The sequence below is a fragment of the Delphinus delphis genome, chromosome 13 (assembly GCF_949987515.2).
Source record: "Delphinus delphis chromosome 13, mDelDel1.2, whole genome shotgun sequence".
Classification (NCBI taxonomy): Eukaryota; Metazoa; Chordata; class Mammalia; order Artiodactyla; family Delphinidae; genus Delphinus; species Delphinus delphis.
In genome coordinates this window covers 37858233-37874161 of record NC_082695.1, presented here as the reverse complement: position 1 = coordinate 37874161, position 15929 = coordinate 37858233, and the positions used below count along the sequence as shown (strand labels likewise).

General features: G+C 39.2%; 1 pseudogene; it reads left to right on the top strand.

The window, feature by feature from the left end:
* The window catches only part of LOC132436597 (proteolipid protein 2 pseudogene), a 106329-nt pseudogene that overhangs the window by 65106 nt on the left and 25294 nt on the right, over nt 1-15929 (top strand).

Below are 15929 nucleotides of genomic sequence, written 5' to 3'. Positions count from 1 at the left end.
TACACTACTAAATAACCAAGAGATCACTGAAGAAGTCAAAGAGGATATCAAAACATTCCTAGAAACAAATGACAAGGAAAACACGATGACACAAAACCTATGGGATGCAGCAAAAGCAATTCTAACACGGAAGTTTATAGCAATACAATCCTACCTCAAGAAACAAGAAACATCTCAAATAAACAAGCTAACCTTACACCTAAAGCAGTTAGAGAAAGAAGAACAAAAAACCCCAAAGTTAGCAGAAGGAAAGAAAACATAAAAATGATATCAGAAATAAATGAAAAAGAAATGAAGGAAATGAAAGCAAAGATCAATAAAACTAAAAGCTGATTCTTTGAGAAGATAAACAAAATTGATAAACCATTAGCCAGACTCATCAAGAAAAAAAGGGAGAAGACCCAAATCAATAGAATTAGAAATGAAAAAGGAGAAGTAACAACAGACACTGCAGAAATACAAAAGATCATGAGAGATTACGACAAGCAACTATATGCCAATAAAATGGACGACCTGGAAGAAATGGACAAATTCTTAGAAAAGCACAACCTTCTGAGACTGAACCAGGAAGAAATAGAAAATATAAACAGACTAATCACAAGCACTGAAATTGAGACTGTGATTACAAATCTTCCAACAAACAAAAGACCAGGACCAGATGGCTTCACAGGCGAATTCTATCAAACATTTAGAGAAGAGCTAACACCTATCCTTCTCAAACTCTTCCAAAATATAGCAGAGGGGGGAACACTCCCCAATTCATTCTATAAGGCCACCATCACTCTGATACCAAAACCAGACAAAGATGTTACAAAAAAAGAAAACTACAGGCCAATATCACTGATGAACATAGATGCAAAAATCCTCAACAAAATACTAGCAAACAGAATCCAACAACACATTAAAAGGATCATACACCATGATCAAGTGGGGTTTATCCCAGGAATGCAAGGATTCTTCAATATATGCAAATCAACCAATGTGATACACCATATTAACAAACTGAAGGATAAAAACCATATGATCATCTCAATAGATGCAGAAAAAGCTCTTGATAAAATTCAACACCCATTTATGGTAAAATCCCTCCAGAAAGTAGGCATAGAGGGAAATTTCCTCAACATAATAAAGGCCGTATATGACAAACCCACAGCCAGCATCGTTCTCAATGGTGAAAAACTGAAACCATTTCCACTAAGATCAGGAACAAGACAAGGTTGCCCACTCTCACCACTATTATTCAACATAGTTTTGGAAGTTTTAGCCACAGTAATCAGAGAAGAATAAGAAATAAAAGGAATCCAAATCGGAAAAGAAGTAAAACTGTCACTGTTTACAGGTGACATAATACTATACATAGAGAATCCTAAAGATGCTACCAGAAAACTACTAGAGCTAATCAATGAATTTGGCAAAGTAGCAGGATACAAAATTAATGCACAGAAATCTCTTGCATTCCTATACACTAATGATGAAAAATCTGAAAGAGAAATTAAGGAAACACTCCCATTTACCATTGCAACAAAAAGAATAAAATACCTAGGAATAAACCTACCTAAGGAGACAAAAGACCTGTATGCAGAAAACTATAAGACACTGATGAAAGAAATTAAAGATGATACAAACAGATGGAGAGATATACCATGTTCTTTGATTGGAAGAAACAACATTGTGAAAATGGCTATACTACCCAAAGCAATCTACAGATGCAATGTAATCCCTATGAAACTACCAATGGCACTTTTCACAGAACTAGAACAAAAAATTTCACAATTGTATGGAAACACAAAAGACCCCAAATAGCCAAAGCCATCTTGAGAAAGAAAAATGGAGCTGGAGGAATCAGGCTCCCGGACTTCAGACTATATTCAGACAGAAAGCCCAAAGAATAACCCACGCACATATGGTCACCTTATTTTTCATAAAGGAGGCAAGAATATACAATGGAGAAAAGACAGCCTCTTCAATAAGTGGTGCTGGGAAAACTGGACAGCTACATGTAAAAGAATGAAATTAGAACACTCCCTAATACCATACACCAAAATAAACACAAAATGGATTAAAGACCTAAGTGTAAGACCAGACACTATAAAACTCTTAGAGGAAAACATAGGCAGAACACTCTGTGACATAAATCACGGCAATATCCTTTTTGATCCACCTCCTAGAGAAATGGAAATAAAAACAAAAATAAACAAATGGGACCTAATGAAAGAAAAGCTTTTGCACAACAAGGAAATCATAGACAAGACAAAAACACAACCCTAGAATGGGAGAAAATATTTGCAAATGAAGCAACTGACAAAGGATTAATCTCCAATATTTACAAACAGCTCTTGCAGCTCAAAATAAAAAAAACAAACAACCCAATCCAAAAATGGGCAGAAGACCTAAATAGACATTTCTCCAAAGAAGATATACAGATTGCCAACAAACACATGAAAAGATGCTCAATATCACTAATCATTAGAGAAATGCAAGTCAAAACTACAGTGAAGTATCACCTCACACAAGTCAGAATGGCCATCATCAAAAAATCTACATACAATAAATGCTGGAGAGGGTGTGCAGAAAAGGGAACACTCTTGCACTGCTAGTGGGAATGTAAATTGATACAGCCACTACGGAGAACAGTATGAAGTTTCCTTAAAAAACTAAAAATAGAACTACCATATGACCCAGCAATCCCACTACTGATACCCTGAGAAAACCGTAATTCAAAAGGGAGTCATGGGACTTCCCTGGTGGCGCAGTGGTTAAGAATCCGCCTGCCAATGCAGGGGACACAGGTTTGAGCCCTGGTCCGGGAGGATCCCACATGCTGTGGAGCAACTGGGCCCGTGCGCCACAACTACTGAGCCTGCGCTCTGGAGCCCGCGAGCCACAACTACGGATCCCATGTGCCTGGAGCCTGTGCTCCACAACGGGAGAAGCCACCGCAATGAGAAGCCCTCGCACTGCAACGAAGAGTAGCGCCCGCTTGCCGCAACTAGAGAAAGCCCGCGCACAGCAACAAAGACCCAAAGCAGCCAAAACTAAATAAATAAATAAATTTATATTTAAAAAAAATAAGAGAGTCATGTACCACAATATTCATTGCAGCACTATTTACAATAGCCAGGACATGGAAGCAACCTAAGTGTCCATCAACAGATGAATGGATAAAGAAGTTGTAGTACATATATACAATGGAATATTACTCAGCCATAAAAAGAAACGAAATTGAGTTATTTGCAGTGAGGTGGATGGACCTAGAGTCTGTCATACAGAGTGAAGTAAGTCAGAAAGAGAAAAACAAATACTGTATGGTAACACATATATATGGAATCTAAAAAAAAAAAAAAAGATTCTGAAGAACCTAGGGGCAGGACAGGTAGAAAGACGCAGACGTAGAGAATGGACTTGCGGACACAGGGATGGGGAAGGGTAAGCTGGGACGAAGTGAAAGAGTAGCATTGACATATATACACTACCAAATGTAAAATCGATAGCTAGTGGGAAGCAGCTGCAGTGCATGGGGAGATCAGCTTGGTGCTTTGTGTCCCACTAGAGGGGTGGGATAAGGAGGGTGGAGGGAGACGCCAGAGGGAGGGGATATGTGGATATATGTATACATATAGTTGATTCACTTTGTTATACAGCAGAAACTAACACATCATTGTAAATCAATTATACTCCAATAAAGATGTTAAAAAGAAAATAGCAGAAAAGATCAGCTAAAATAAAAAAGAGAGAAGGTACTGCCACATCAAAGAAGAACAGAATACTGTTTTAAAAGAGGGGAGAGGGGCTTCCCTGGTGACGCAGTGGTTGAGAGTCCGCCTGCTGATGCAGGGGACACGGATTCGTGCCCCTGTCCAGGAAGATCCCACGTGCCGCGGAGCGGCTAGGCCCGTGAGCCATGGCCGCTGAACCCGCGCGTCCAGAGTCTGTGCTCCGCAACGGGAGAGGCCCGCGTACCGCAAAAAAAAAAAAAAAAAAAAAAAAAAAAGAGGGGAGAGGCCTCTCAACGGAAAAAAATCTCTTGAAACTAAAAATATGATAGAAAAAATTAACACTCCAGTAAAAACTTGAAAGAAAAAAATTAAGGAAATCAATGAGAAAACAAGCTGAAAGACTAGCAGAGGAAAATAGGAAAAGCAGATAGAAATATTGGAGGCCCAATAGAAGTTCTAAAATCCTAATAATAGGCCTTCCAGAAATACAGAACAAGGAAAATGTATAAGAAAGTATTCAAAGAAAAGATTCAATAAAATTTCTCAGAACTGAAGCATCTGAGTCTGTAGATTAAAAGAGTCCATTGAGAGCGCAGCACAGTGGGTAAAAGTAGGCCTGCACCAAGACACATGATGACTAATTCTATTTTGTCAACTTGGCTGGGTCAGATACTCAAACAGGATATTTGATCAAACATTATTCTGGGTGTTTCTGTGAGGGTGTTTTGGATGAGATTAGCATTTAAATCAGTGGACTTGAAGTAAAGCAGGTTGCCCTCCATAATAGGAGTGGGCCTCATCCAATCAGTTGAAGGCCTGAGTAGGTTGATGTACAGCCTGGCCCACCCAGCAGACTTCTTCAACACTCATGAGGATTCCCCTGGGGCTTTTACCTTCTTCATGATCTGGCTCCTGGGATATTTCTCCCTCCACCCCTGAGTCCATCAAACACATCCAATTGTAAAGAGAGTTCAACTCCTTTTCTATAGGACTCTTCAGCCCCATTCAAACATTGAAATATCTCTGGGCACATGTTTGTCCCCAAACATCCCACTGAGGGAAAACATAAGGGAGTTCCCTGGCCATCCAGTGGTTAGGACTCGGCACTTTCGCTGCCATGGGCCCGGATTCAATCCCTTGTTGGGGAACTAAGATCCCACAAGCTACACAGCCAAAAAAAGAAAAAAGAAAAGAGGGCAAACTAAAAATCCTTGAGGGAGGTGTTTCCTAGCATGTTATACAATAAATTTATTATTACATGGAGTTCTTACTTTATACTCCTGGCTTCCTAAACTTTGAAACTATTTTATCTTTATGTAATTATGTTCTGAGATAAATAGTTTTCACCAATTAAGATGCTAGTGTTTGTACAGAAAGGGGAAAAAATGTATGTTCTTTAAAGAGAATCATCAAAATGAAACTGAAGTACAAAAGCATTAAAGTTATTATCATCCTTCTCCTTGAAAACAGGTGATTATAATGCTTTAAAAAAAAAACATGGGCCCATTTTGGCTGCCTCAAAATACACACAGACGTTTGGTATTTATTGTACCAAGGAGGACCTACCTTACCACATGGTGCCTGAGCTGGTGACACCTATTGATATAATCCTGCTAATGTTCTTTGTACATGTGTTAAAGAATCAAGGTGAAATTCTGTTACTATCAAAGATAGCCAAATGAAAAGAGGCACTTATAAGCAGCTGGAACCAGAAAAAAAAATTAAAATTGTGATAATCACGGTCATTTTGTGTTCAAGCTTGTGTTTCTGCAAGTACGTTTCCTACATATGGGTTATGCTACCACTAGATAGCAGTGCAGTGACGTTCTGATGGTCTAAACTGCATGTCAGTCAGAACCAGGAAACTGGCTTGAAGATTCCCATCAGCCGGGCTGAAACTTAGAACAGACTCACACTGCCTTCATTCATCCATGCGCTCACCCAATCCAATCATCCATTCATCATCCGTTCATCCCACAAATATTCACTGCCTTTAAAAAGAACTCTTGATAATGATACAGTTGGGTTTAAAACAATGTTACCAAAATCATATTTTAAAACATCTGAATAATTGATTGGTTGACTGACTGATTGAAGGAGCCCAGATATAAAAGAAACAGATTGAAGTACTGTGTTCCTGCACAATTGGTATAGATGAAGAAGTCAAAAAGTAAGCACTGCATGTTTTTTAAGCACGAGGGATCAAGCATTAGATTTGACTCAATGAGGGAGCCTTGAGAGCCATTTCTTGGGATCAGAAACCCCAAATAATATAAGGTCAAAGCTTTGGAACTAGAGGGAGTGAATCATCAGAGTCAGGAATAAGCTGGTGTTGATGAAATTTGGCCACTGTTCTTTGTGAATCCAGGCAATTTTATAAAGGAGTCACACCAATAACTGCTGACAGAGGCAGTTCGGTACCAAGCTCACCAGTTTTTAACTGTAATTATTTTCCTTGCACATTATCAAAGAGGAACATTTGGTTCCTTTGCTTACATATTTGCCACTTGTATACTTCATTCCCGCTGTTTTTTCTAGCCTAAACCTCACTTTCATCTGCTAGATTTCTCTTTTCTACTAAGAGACATTTGTATGACTACTCCAAAACTAATGAGAAAAATAAGTTAGTCTCTCAATTCGACTTCTTTAGTTCAAACTGCCTTTTTCAAACATATCAAAATGGAAACGCTGGCATCTTCTAATGGTCAAAATTGTGATTTTATTCTTTATTGTATTCTTTTATATAGAAAGAAGAGCATAAATTGGAGAATATCTTTGCTTTCTAAAGCAATGGCTTTTAAACTTTTTAAAATCTGACCTTCAATCAGAAATTCCTTTTATTTCACATCTGTGCCAGTCCCTGGCCTGTTTGCTGTCAAATCTGTCTCTTGCTCCTCCTCTGCTGTGTCACAGGGATGCTGATCCCGACAGGCTATGTTTCCGAGGCTCCCAGGTTATGTACTGACTTCTGGCTGAGTGCTACCCATTGGCAGCCCTGCTATGACACTGGAGGGTGGGAGGAATGGAAAAGCTAGGAAGATTTTCCCCATCTTCCTCTGCCTGTAGTGCATCTTTGACAGAGGCTGAGTTTCCTGGTTCCAGCTCCAGCCATATAGGCACCTTCTGATTTCAGCTTCTGCTGGATAATCCCAGCTCCAGCATCTAGCAACGCTGCCTCCTCCCTGGGTCCCTGGTCCCTGGTCCCTGGGTATTATGGTTTCTGCCACTGCTGGTCTCTGAGTTGCCTCACCTTCCCCTGTTTTGCTTCTCAACTTTTTCATCATTTGTGTAGCCTGTTTCCTGTATTAAATTCCCTCTATTTTGACAATGGTTTCTGTTTTCCTGAAGCAAATGTTTCATTAATAATTTTCCTTTTACCTTGTGCAATGGCTCTGATATTTCCTATTCTATTTCACTTTTATAAAATACCAGTCACTACCCCAAAACTGAGTCCACAACTCACTGATGGGTTATGTCTCACTAGTGGAGATTTGAAAACTGCATTAGAGACAGTATTTATTCATTTATTGGTTAACGTTGGTTTTACTGAGTTATAGTTTGTGCACCGTAAATTCACCTTTTTAGGTGCACATGAGATTTTTGGCAAATGTTTACAGAATATTTTTATCACCCCCAAAAGTTCCCTGTTCTCTTTTGTAGTTAACCCCTCCCTCCCTCCCTAATCCTGAGTAGCTGCTGATGGGCTTTTTTTTTTCTTTTGGTTCCTTACAGTTTTATCTGTTCCAGAATGTCATATAAATACAGTCATATGATATGGGGTCTTCTGAATCTCGTTTCTTTCACTTAGCTTAATGCTTTTAGATTCATTTGTGTTCTTTCATCTATAAGTAGTCCATTCCTTTTTATTGCTGAGTGATATTCTATTATCATGTTAAATCTTAGAGACTATTTTTAGGTCCAAAATGTATATTTTACTTTTTAAATTTGTTTTGTAAGCTATTAGTCTGAAACCATACAAAACCTTTGTGGAGGTCTTAATTGCTAGACCCAGTGATTGAAGGCATGGAGATGGGAGTTCATCACAGAACAGCCTCTTGGTACCTCATGATCTGGGGCAAATTACTTAACCTCCCTTAAGTTGTAGTTTCCTTGTCTGTAAAATGAGATGTTAAGAATGGTATGTGTTTCCCTGAATTATTGCAGGGATAAAGCAAAATGAGATAAATTGTGTAAAGCACTTAGTACAATGACTGGTTACAGTAAGTACTCAGTAAATTAACGTATGCACTATGAAAGGTGGTATGAATTTAGCCAGGCTAAAAAGCCAAGAGGGACAACCTTCTTCAAGATCAAGTCACTCCCTTTAAGCCCCTGTTGCTCACTTCTGAGTGTCTGGGAGCAGTGTCATTGCCAGCCAAGGAGGAGAAAAGGCCTGACTCAGTCCATGAGGTCAGGAAGAAATGTCTGTGAAACCAGATTTGGGGACTGCCCATTTACTCTGGCACCTCCCAACATTAAGTTAGATGGTCACTGGACTTTAAATCAACAAACATGAGGTCTTATAATCTCTTCAATTCGTATGACTTTGGATCTCCAATGCACGTCTTAAAAAGATGCAGGCAGCACAGTGCAGTGGGAAGAACCTTGGATTTAAAGCCAGAACACTTTGGTACCAGCTTGGACTTTGCCACTTTTTACTGATGTGACCTTGAGCAAGTCACTTAGCATTTCTGTGCCCTGCTTTCCTCATCTGTAAATGGATATATGATTATTTCCATAAGTGTTCCTGAATCAACCGTCACTTGCAGTGCTTTCAAAATTAACATTTTATTATTATCTTACGTAGAAACTACATTTTATTTTTCAAATGTGGCCATTCAGATTTGAATTATATGAACTCTCTGTGATATGATGACTGTGGAGATTATTTCTGTGACAGTATTTGTTATTGGTTCTGTAATAAAGACTGCATTTATAAAACACTGTTCCACCTGACCCCTGAATGTCCGTGCTTAATACTCACCAGGCATGCACATTCTAACAGCCTTTGTGTTAGTATAATGGACCAGCAAATTCTATTTGCTGCTGGGGATTCGATCATATCCTACAAACAAAGACAGATTGTTTTGAATTAATGTCTGTTGGACAAGGATGTTCAGTTGTTAAATTACTTTAAATATGTGTGAGTTTTAACCAACTTGAGCCTATTTACTTTACAAATTATATTTCTCTGCAGAATAAATTTTTTCTTTATGAATTAAACTAAATTATTGATATATTTCTATTATATTTTAAAATCACACTTGCAGCATATGCTGTCATTTTTTAAAATATGTTTTGGGGCTTGCAGAAAGCCATTAAAATGTCAGTGTTCTGAAAAAGGAAGAAAGTAAAATAGCCACAGCTTAACTGTTTTCTGGAGAGTCACATGTGATAAATTTGTTAAGGTGCCTAAGAAATGACTATGTATAACATCCATTCATTCTTTCTATTATAGAATATCTATTATACACTTGCGATTGTGTTGCCTGAGGAATACAAAGATGAATAAGGGTAAGAAACTCACAACGTATTGAAGAGACGAGGATAAAGACAATTTATAATACAAGGGGTACTGTCATTGAGATATTAATTAATCAGTAAATAGTTTTGAATGAATTTACTGCCAGTATATGCCAGACCCTATACTAGCTATTAATAATAAGACATAAGACTTTAAGAGCTTATAGTCTAATAAAGGAGACAGACAAATACAGAAGAATTTACCCAAGGGTGCATAACATAACCTTGTGAGATACTGCAGGAAAACCTTCTCATAGGTGAAAGTTAAACTGAGTTCTGCAAAACTAACGAGAGGAAGAGGAAGAAGGATAAGGATGTTCGAGACAGAAAAGCAACTTTTGCAAAGGTACAAACATGAGGAAAACTGCAATTCATTTAGTATGTATGGATCTTTAGGTACATAGTATAATAGAAAGTGGAAAGAGATACAGCTGGGATGAATAGAAGCCAGATAATGAAGGGCTGTGTGTGCTGTTCTAAGGGTTTGTGTGGGTTTTTTTGGCTGCATTGGGTCTTCGTTGCTGTGCGCAGACTTTCTCTAGTTGCTGCGAGCAGGGGCTACTCTTCGTTGCGGTGCGCGGGCTTCTCATTGCGGTGGCTCCTCTTGTTGCGGAGCACGGGCTCTAGAGCACAGGCTCAGTAGTTGTGGCACATGGGCTCAGTTGCTCCGCAGCCTGTGGTATCTTCCTGGACCAGGGCACGAACCCATGTCCCCTGCATTGGCAGGCAGATTCTTAACTACTGCACCACCAGCGAAGCCCTAAGGGTTTGTATTTTATCCAAACCTTTGAAGATTTTTCATCACAGAATAGGTACACACATATAGGTTTATATATTCATATATATGTATATTTGTACATTCATATATATATTCATACCTATATGTGTGTATATATGTACTTTATTGAGGTGTAATTCACATACCATACAGTTTATAGTATATTCACTGAGTTTTGCTACCATCACCACAATCAATTTTAGAACATTTTATCACTCCAAAAGGAAAACTCCTTACCCATTAACAAATCACATCCCACACCACCTCCCACCCCACAGGTGTAAGCAATCACTAGTTTTTCTGTATAGGTTTGCCTATCCTGATATTTCATATAAATGTAATCATGCCATATGTGGGCTTTTGTGACTAGATTTATTCACTTAGCATAATGTTTCCAGACTTTATCCATGTTGCAGCATGTATCAGTATTCATTTCTTTTTATTGTTGAATAATATTCCACTGATTTCATTTTCTATTGCTGCTGTAACAATTTATCACAAACATGATCACTTAATGCAAATTTATTATCTTACAGTTCTGTAGGTCAGAAGTCCGGTGTTGGTGTCACTGGGCTAAAATCAAGGTGCTGTCTGGGATGCATTCCTTTCTGGAAGCTTTAGAGGAAAAACAGTTTCCTTGCCTTTTTCAGCTTCGGGAGGCTGCCTGCATTCCTTGGCTAGTAGTTCCCTTCCTCCTTCTTCAAAGCCAGTGACAGCAGACTGAGTCCTTCTCACATTGCGTAACTCCAACGTTTTCTTCTGCTTCCATCTTCCACTTTTAAGGATCCTTGTGATTACACTGGGGCCACATAGATAATCCAGAATAATCTCCCTATTTTTTTGTTTTTCTTTCTGTACGCAGGCCTCTCACTGTTGTGGCCTCTCCCGTTGCGGAGCACAGGCTCCGGACGTGCAGGCTCAGCGGCCATGGCTCACAGGCCCAGCCACTCCGCGGCATGTGGGATCTTCCCAGACCGGGGCACGAATCCGTGTCCCCTGCATCGGCAGGCGGACTCTCAACCACTGCGCCACCAGGGAAGCCCTAATCTCCCTATTTTAAGGTCAGCTGATTAGTTATCTTAATTCTATCTGCTACCTTGATTCCCCATTTGCCATTTAATATAATATATTCACAGATTCTGGGGATTAAGATGTAGACGTACAATGGTTTGCCTACTACCCTTTGTAAGATACACCACATTTTATTTATCTGTTCATCAGTTAATGGATATTTGGGTTGTGTTCACATTTTGGTTATTATGAAAAAATGCTGCTATGAACAATTGTGTACAAGTTTTTGAATGGTCATATGTTTTCATTTCTCTTAGGTATATACCTAGGAGTGGAATTGCTGGGTCATAAGATTAAATTTTTAGGAAGATCAGTCTGGATCCAAATGGAGAATGGTTAGAGGTGATACATACTGAGTGTTATGTGAACATGGAAGGGCAATAATTAACACCTGTTGGTGAAGGCCTCAGAGAGGAAACATCTGAGCTGGATCTTTAAAAGTTATAATATTGCTTACTGGCTTTTTTTCCTGAAAGTAACAAATACATTGTAGAGAAATTTTAAGTTACAGAAAAGTTTCTAAAAGAAAATAAAAATCACTTAATACCCCACCACCCAGTGAAAAACCACTGTTATTCTGCAGTAATTTCTTTTGTATAGGTGAGTGAATTGAGTTCATATTGTATATATAGTTTTGTTGTCTATTCTTTTGAATCAACATTACGTCATGAGCAGTTTTCCGTATCATTAACTATCAAAAACAGTGAAGACAGCCATATAGTATTCCAGAATAAGTAAATATCATCTCTAATTTTATTAGACCTCCACTGTAGGATAGTTAGTTGGATTTCCAACTTTCTATTATGGTAGGTAATACTAAGAGGAATATTCCTGTACTTACATATTTTCTTTGATTTAGATCTTGAAGAATGAGTAAACTGGGTATCACAAAGTTTAGCAGGATAGTAGTGGCCCGAGAACATGCCAACAGGTGCTTTTGTGCACAAACCCTGAAGGATATAGGAATTAAAGTCTTTGAAACTTAAAAGTTAGAGTTTGCTTTCCTACCTGTAAAATTGAATTCTTGATGATGCTAAATTTTATTCCCTCCATGGTAATACTCTATCACTGTTACTCATAATGTGAAAGTATCAGTCTAATGTTGGGCTGACCAAACTTTACTTTTCCTCTCCCAAGAGTTTGTTTTTTTTAACCAGGTGTTCCAAGTTTAAAAGAATACTTTATTATTGACAAAACCATGCCTATTGATAGATACTACTTTACCCTTCCAAACTACAAGATTAAGTCTTTATTTTAAAAGAGATCTAATTCTTTAAAAAATTCCATAAATAAGTTTTGTTTTGTTTTGTTTTGCGGTACGCGGGCTTCTCACTGTTGTGGCCTCTCCCACTGTGGAGCACAGGCTCCAGACGTGCGGGTTCAGCGGCCATGGCTCATGGGTCCAGCCGCTCCGCGGCATGTGGGATCTTCCTGGACCGGGGCACAAACCTGTGTCCCCTGCGTTGGCAGGCAGACTCTCAACCACTGCGCCACCAGGGAAGCCCCTAAATATTATTTTAATGTGACATAATCAGTCACTTCTACTGTCACAAAGTTCACAGACCAAATATCTCAAGTTAGGAATCTTTTGTGGAGAGGACTCCTAATCATAGTGACTCTTCATTTATTCTGAATTCATCTCAGTTGCCTTTTGCTCTTCCCTGACATTCCATCTCCTCAGCCTGTTTCTAAATGCTATTTTTATAGTCCTTACTTTTTTTCTCCATACTTTTAAGTTTCTCCCTATTGCTCCTAAATTATAAATTCTCAAACTGAAGGAATTAAAATAGAATTCCTGGTAATATACTCTAACATTATCTTAATAGTTTTATTACATACTCGAGGCACCTAATGTTCTGTGAGAAATGTGTTTTCTTTCCTTCTAACACAATCCCATATGCTTTGACTACTAATGCCTGAGCCACCCCTCCCCCATGATAACACAGCTCAGATCATTTTTCTAGTGTGTTGATGAGGCTGTCATGTGGAATGGAATCAGAGCCCCAAAGAGCAAATTATATTGACTAGCTCTCCCATACAAGACCCAGAAGGAAATTAAACTGCTTTCATGTGGCTTGTATTCAGATGCACTTTGGCATAATATGCTGTGTTGCCAATATAGTTCCCTCTTCTCCGTGTGAATGCATCTAAAAATCTTCCTGGGAAAGACAGACTAGCTTTACAACAAAAAGAAAAACAGACCTGCAACTTCCAAGCAGTAAATTTAACTTGCACAATTTTTGTAAGGCCAGAAATAATCTGGCCGAATCTTATTGAGGGTGTGTAGCCAAGCATCCTCAAAACTTAACACAAATGCTTTTCATCCTTTGGATGATGACCCGAGAAAAGTAGTACAGCCCCGAGAAAAGTGTCTCATGGCTGAGGTTTTAAAAATTATGCGTTAGGGAAAAAGTAGTATAAAATTTTGGAAACCCAGGTCAAGGGAATATCATAGGTATAATTAATCCCTATCAGGCGAATATTTTTAGGAGAGTAAATGGTCATTACTGTGCTGGGGAGGAGGCGGGGCAGGCAGCGCGGTAAATGCAAAGGGCAGCAGGGCTCCGAGTCAGGAGGCTCATTCTACTCCTGGCTCCATCATTTACTCGCTGTGTTATCTTAGACGAGTTACTTCACTCTCTGAGAATTGTTTTCCTCGTCTGAAATATGGGAGTAATAACATCTACCTGCCTACCTCCAGAGTTGTTGTGACAACCAAATTAATTGAGGTAAGAAAGTGAAAGTGCTTTCAAATGGTAGAGTGATTTTATAAATGTAGGGCATTATCACTGGTGTAATATTTCAAGATTATTACTAATGTGAAGAACAGACAATAGCGGGGAGTTGGAGCCGTCGCTGCGTCAGGGGCGCTGTGCCTGGGCGCTCACCTGTGAGAAGTTGCATCCCTCCTCCCGGGGAGAAACGCTGCTCCTCGTAAAAACAGCTCCAGGCAGATTCGTGAAGGAGACAGTCTCTCTTTGACATCAAGTATCTCCCCTTCCCTTAGTCCTCCTCCCCTCCCCTTCCCCTGTTCATTCCAACAGTCTCTTCCTTTCTGTTCTCAGGAATATATCAGATATGTTCCCAGCGAAACACACATGGTTAACATAGCTTCAATCCGTTTCTTCCCAGAGGTAAAGCCTAAGCGAAAGCAAGTGTAATTGAATCACATGTCACAGGGGCTGGGCAGGTGATGTAAATGAGCAAAGGGCGTAGCATTTAAGGAAAGCAGGGAGGTGGGACCCGGACAAAGAAGATCACTGGCCTCTCGCAAAGGGGGCACCCAGCTCCCATACGCTGTTGCCAAGTGGGTTTGTGGGCTCCAGTATTCCCCCTATCTTCTGACATTTCATTTACAGTTCAGATTTTTGTAAGAAAACCCCCAGTTTAAAAAATTTCAGACTTCCGCCGTTTGAGAGCTAAACTTAACATACCTGACAGTTGCATTCATCTGTGGGCTACCTGCTTGTGTCTTTGGACTGTAGGAAGACAGTCAAACCATGGAAAGGCTATATGGGCCAATGGAAAGAGACTGGAGTGCCCCAAACCTGTTGAAATCCCTGTTTTGTCCCCCACAGGCTGAGTAAGCTAGAGCAAATTATTTAATGTCGCTGAGCTTAATTTTCCTTGTCTGTAAATTGGGAATAAATCATTCCTGCCTGGCAAAAATTCTAGGTTAAATTATATAATGTATAAAAAAACATACATCAGAGTCTAGCACACAGTAGTTGCTTAATATGTGGTCACTACTACTATTGCTACTGCTACTTTTTACTACTACCACTACTTACTTTTAATTTAGTGGGATTTCAGGTATCAACCAACACATGGGCAAGGTACTCAAAAAGGGCTACATTCCCTGGAACCCCTTAAACACACCATGAAGGAGGGTTTCCAATCTGTATATAAGATGATTCCTAGCTATAGAGTCAGATGAGGATATAGTCTGACTGTGGATGTGCCAAAGAATCCCATGATTGCAGTTTATTGGATCGTTGACATGATATATCAAAATATACAACTGGGACTTCCCCGGTGGCGTAGTGGTTAAGAGGCCGCCTGCCAATGCAAGGGACACGGGTTCAAGCCCTGGTCCAGGAAGATCCCACATGCCGTGGAGCAACTAAGCCTGTGCACCACAACTACTGAGCCTGTGCTCTAGAGCCCGTGAGCCACAACTACTGAGCCCACGTGCTGCAACTACTGTAGCCCATGTGCCTAGAGCCCATGCTCCGCAGCAAGAGAAGCCACCACAATGAGAAGCCCTTGCACCACAACGAAGAGTACCCCCCCCAGCTCGCAGCAACTAGAGAAAGCCCGCGCGCAGCAACAAAGACCCAATACAGCCAAAAAATAAATAAATAAAATAAATAAATTTATTTTAAAAAAATACAACTGTATTTGAACAAAGAGGCTAAGTTGCTACATACATTGAAAGCAACAAAGCAACAATTTTATTTTAAACCTGGGTTCTAGTTTTTCTTTTTAACTGATACCTTTAACTCTTTCCTCAATGTTTTGATATGTATATTATGCAAAATTTATAGCAAATCTTTATTTAGTTAATAATTCTATGGAGTGAGAGAGATTAAAAAAAGACAGCATAAAGGCAAATTTATGTGAAAGTGAATTATAGCATATTTTTAATCTCAAAATTTTAAGTCTCAGTCCATAGCATAAAGTCCTTGTAAATAAATAGGAAAGTTGATTCAGTCCTAATAAGGAAAACAAAGAAAATATAATTCAAACTAACTTTATTAAAACAGACTAAAATAGTCCCAGTTATCCCATTTTATTTTCCTAATTTCAATCTGGATCCTGCCAAAACTTTAGGAACTTTA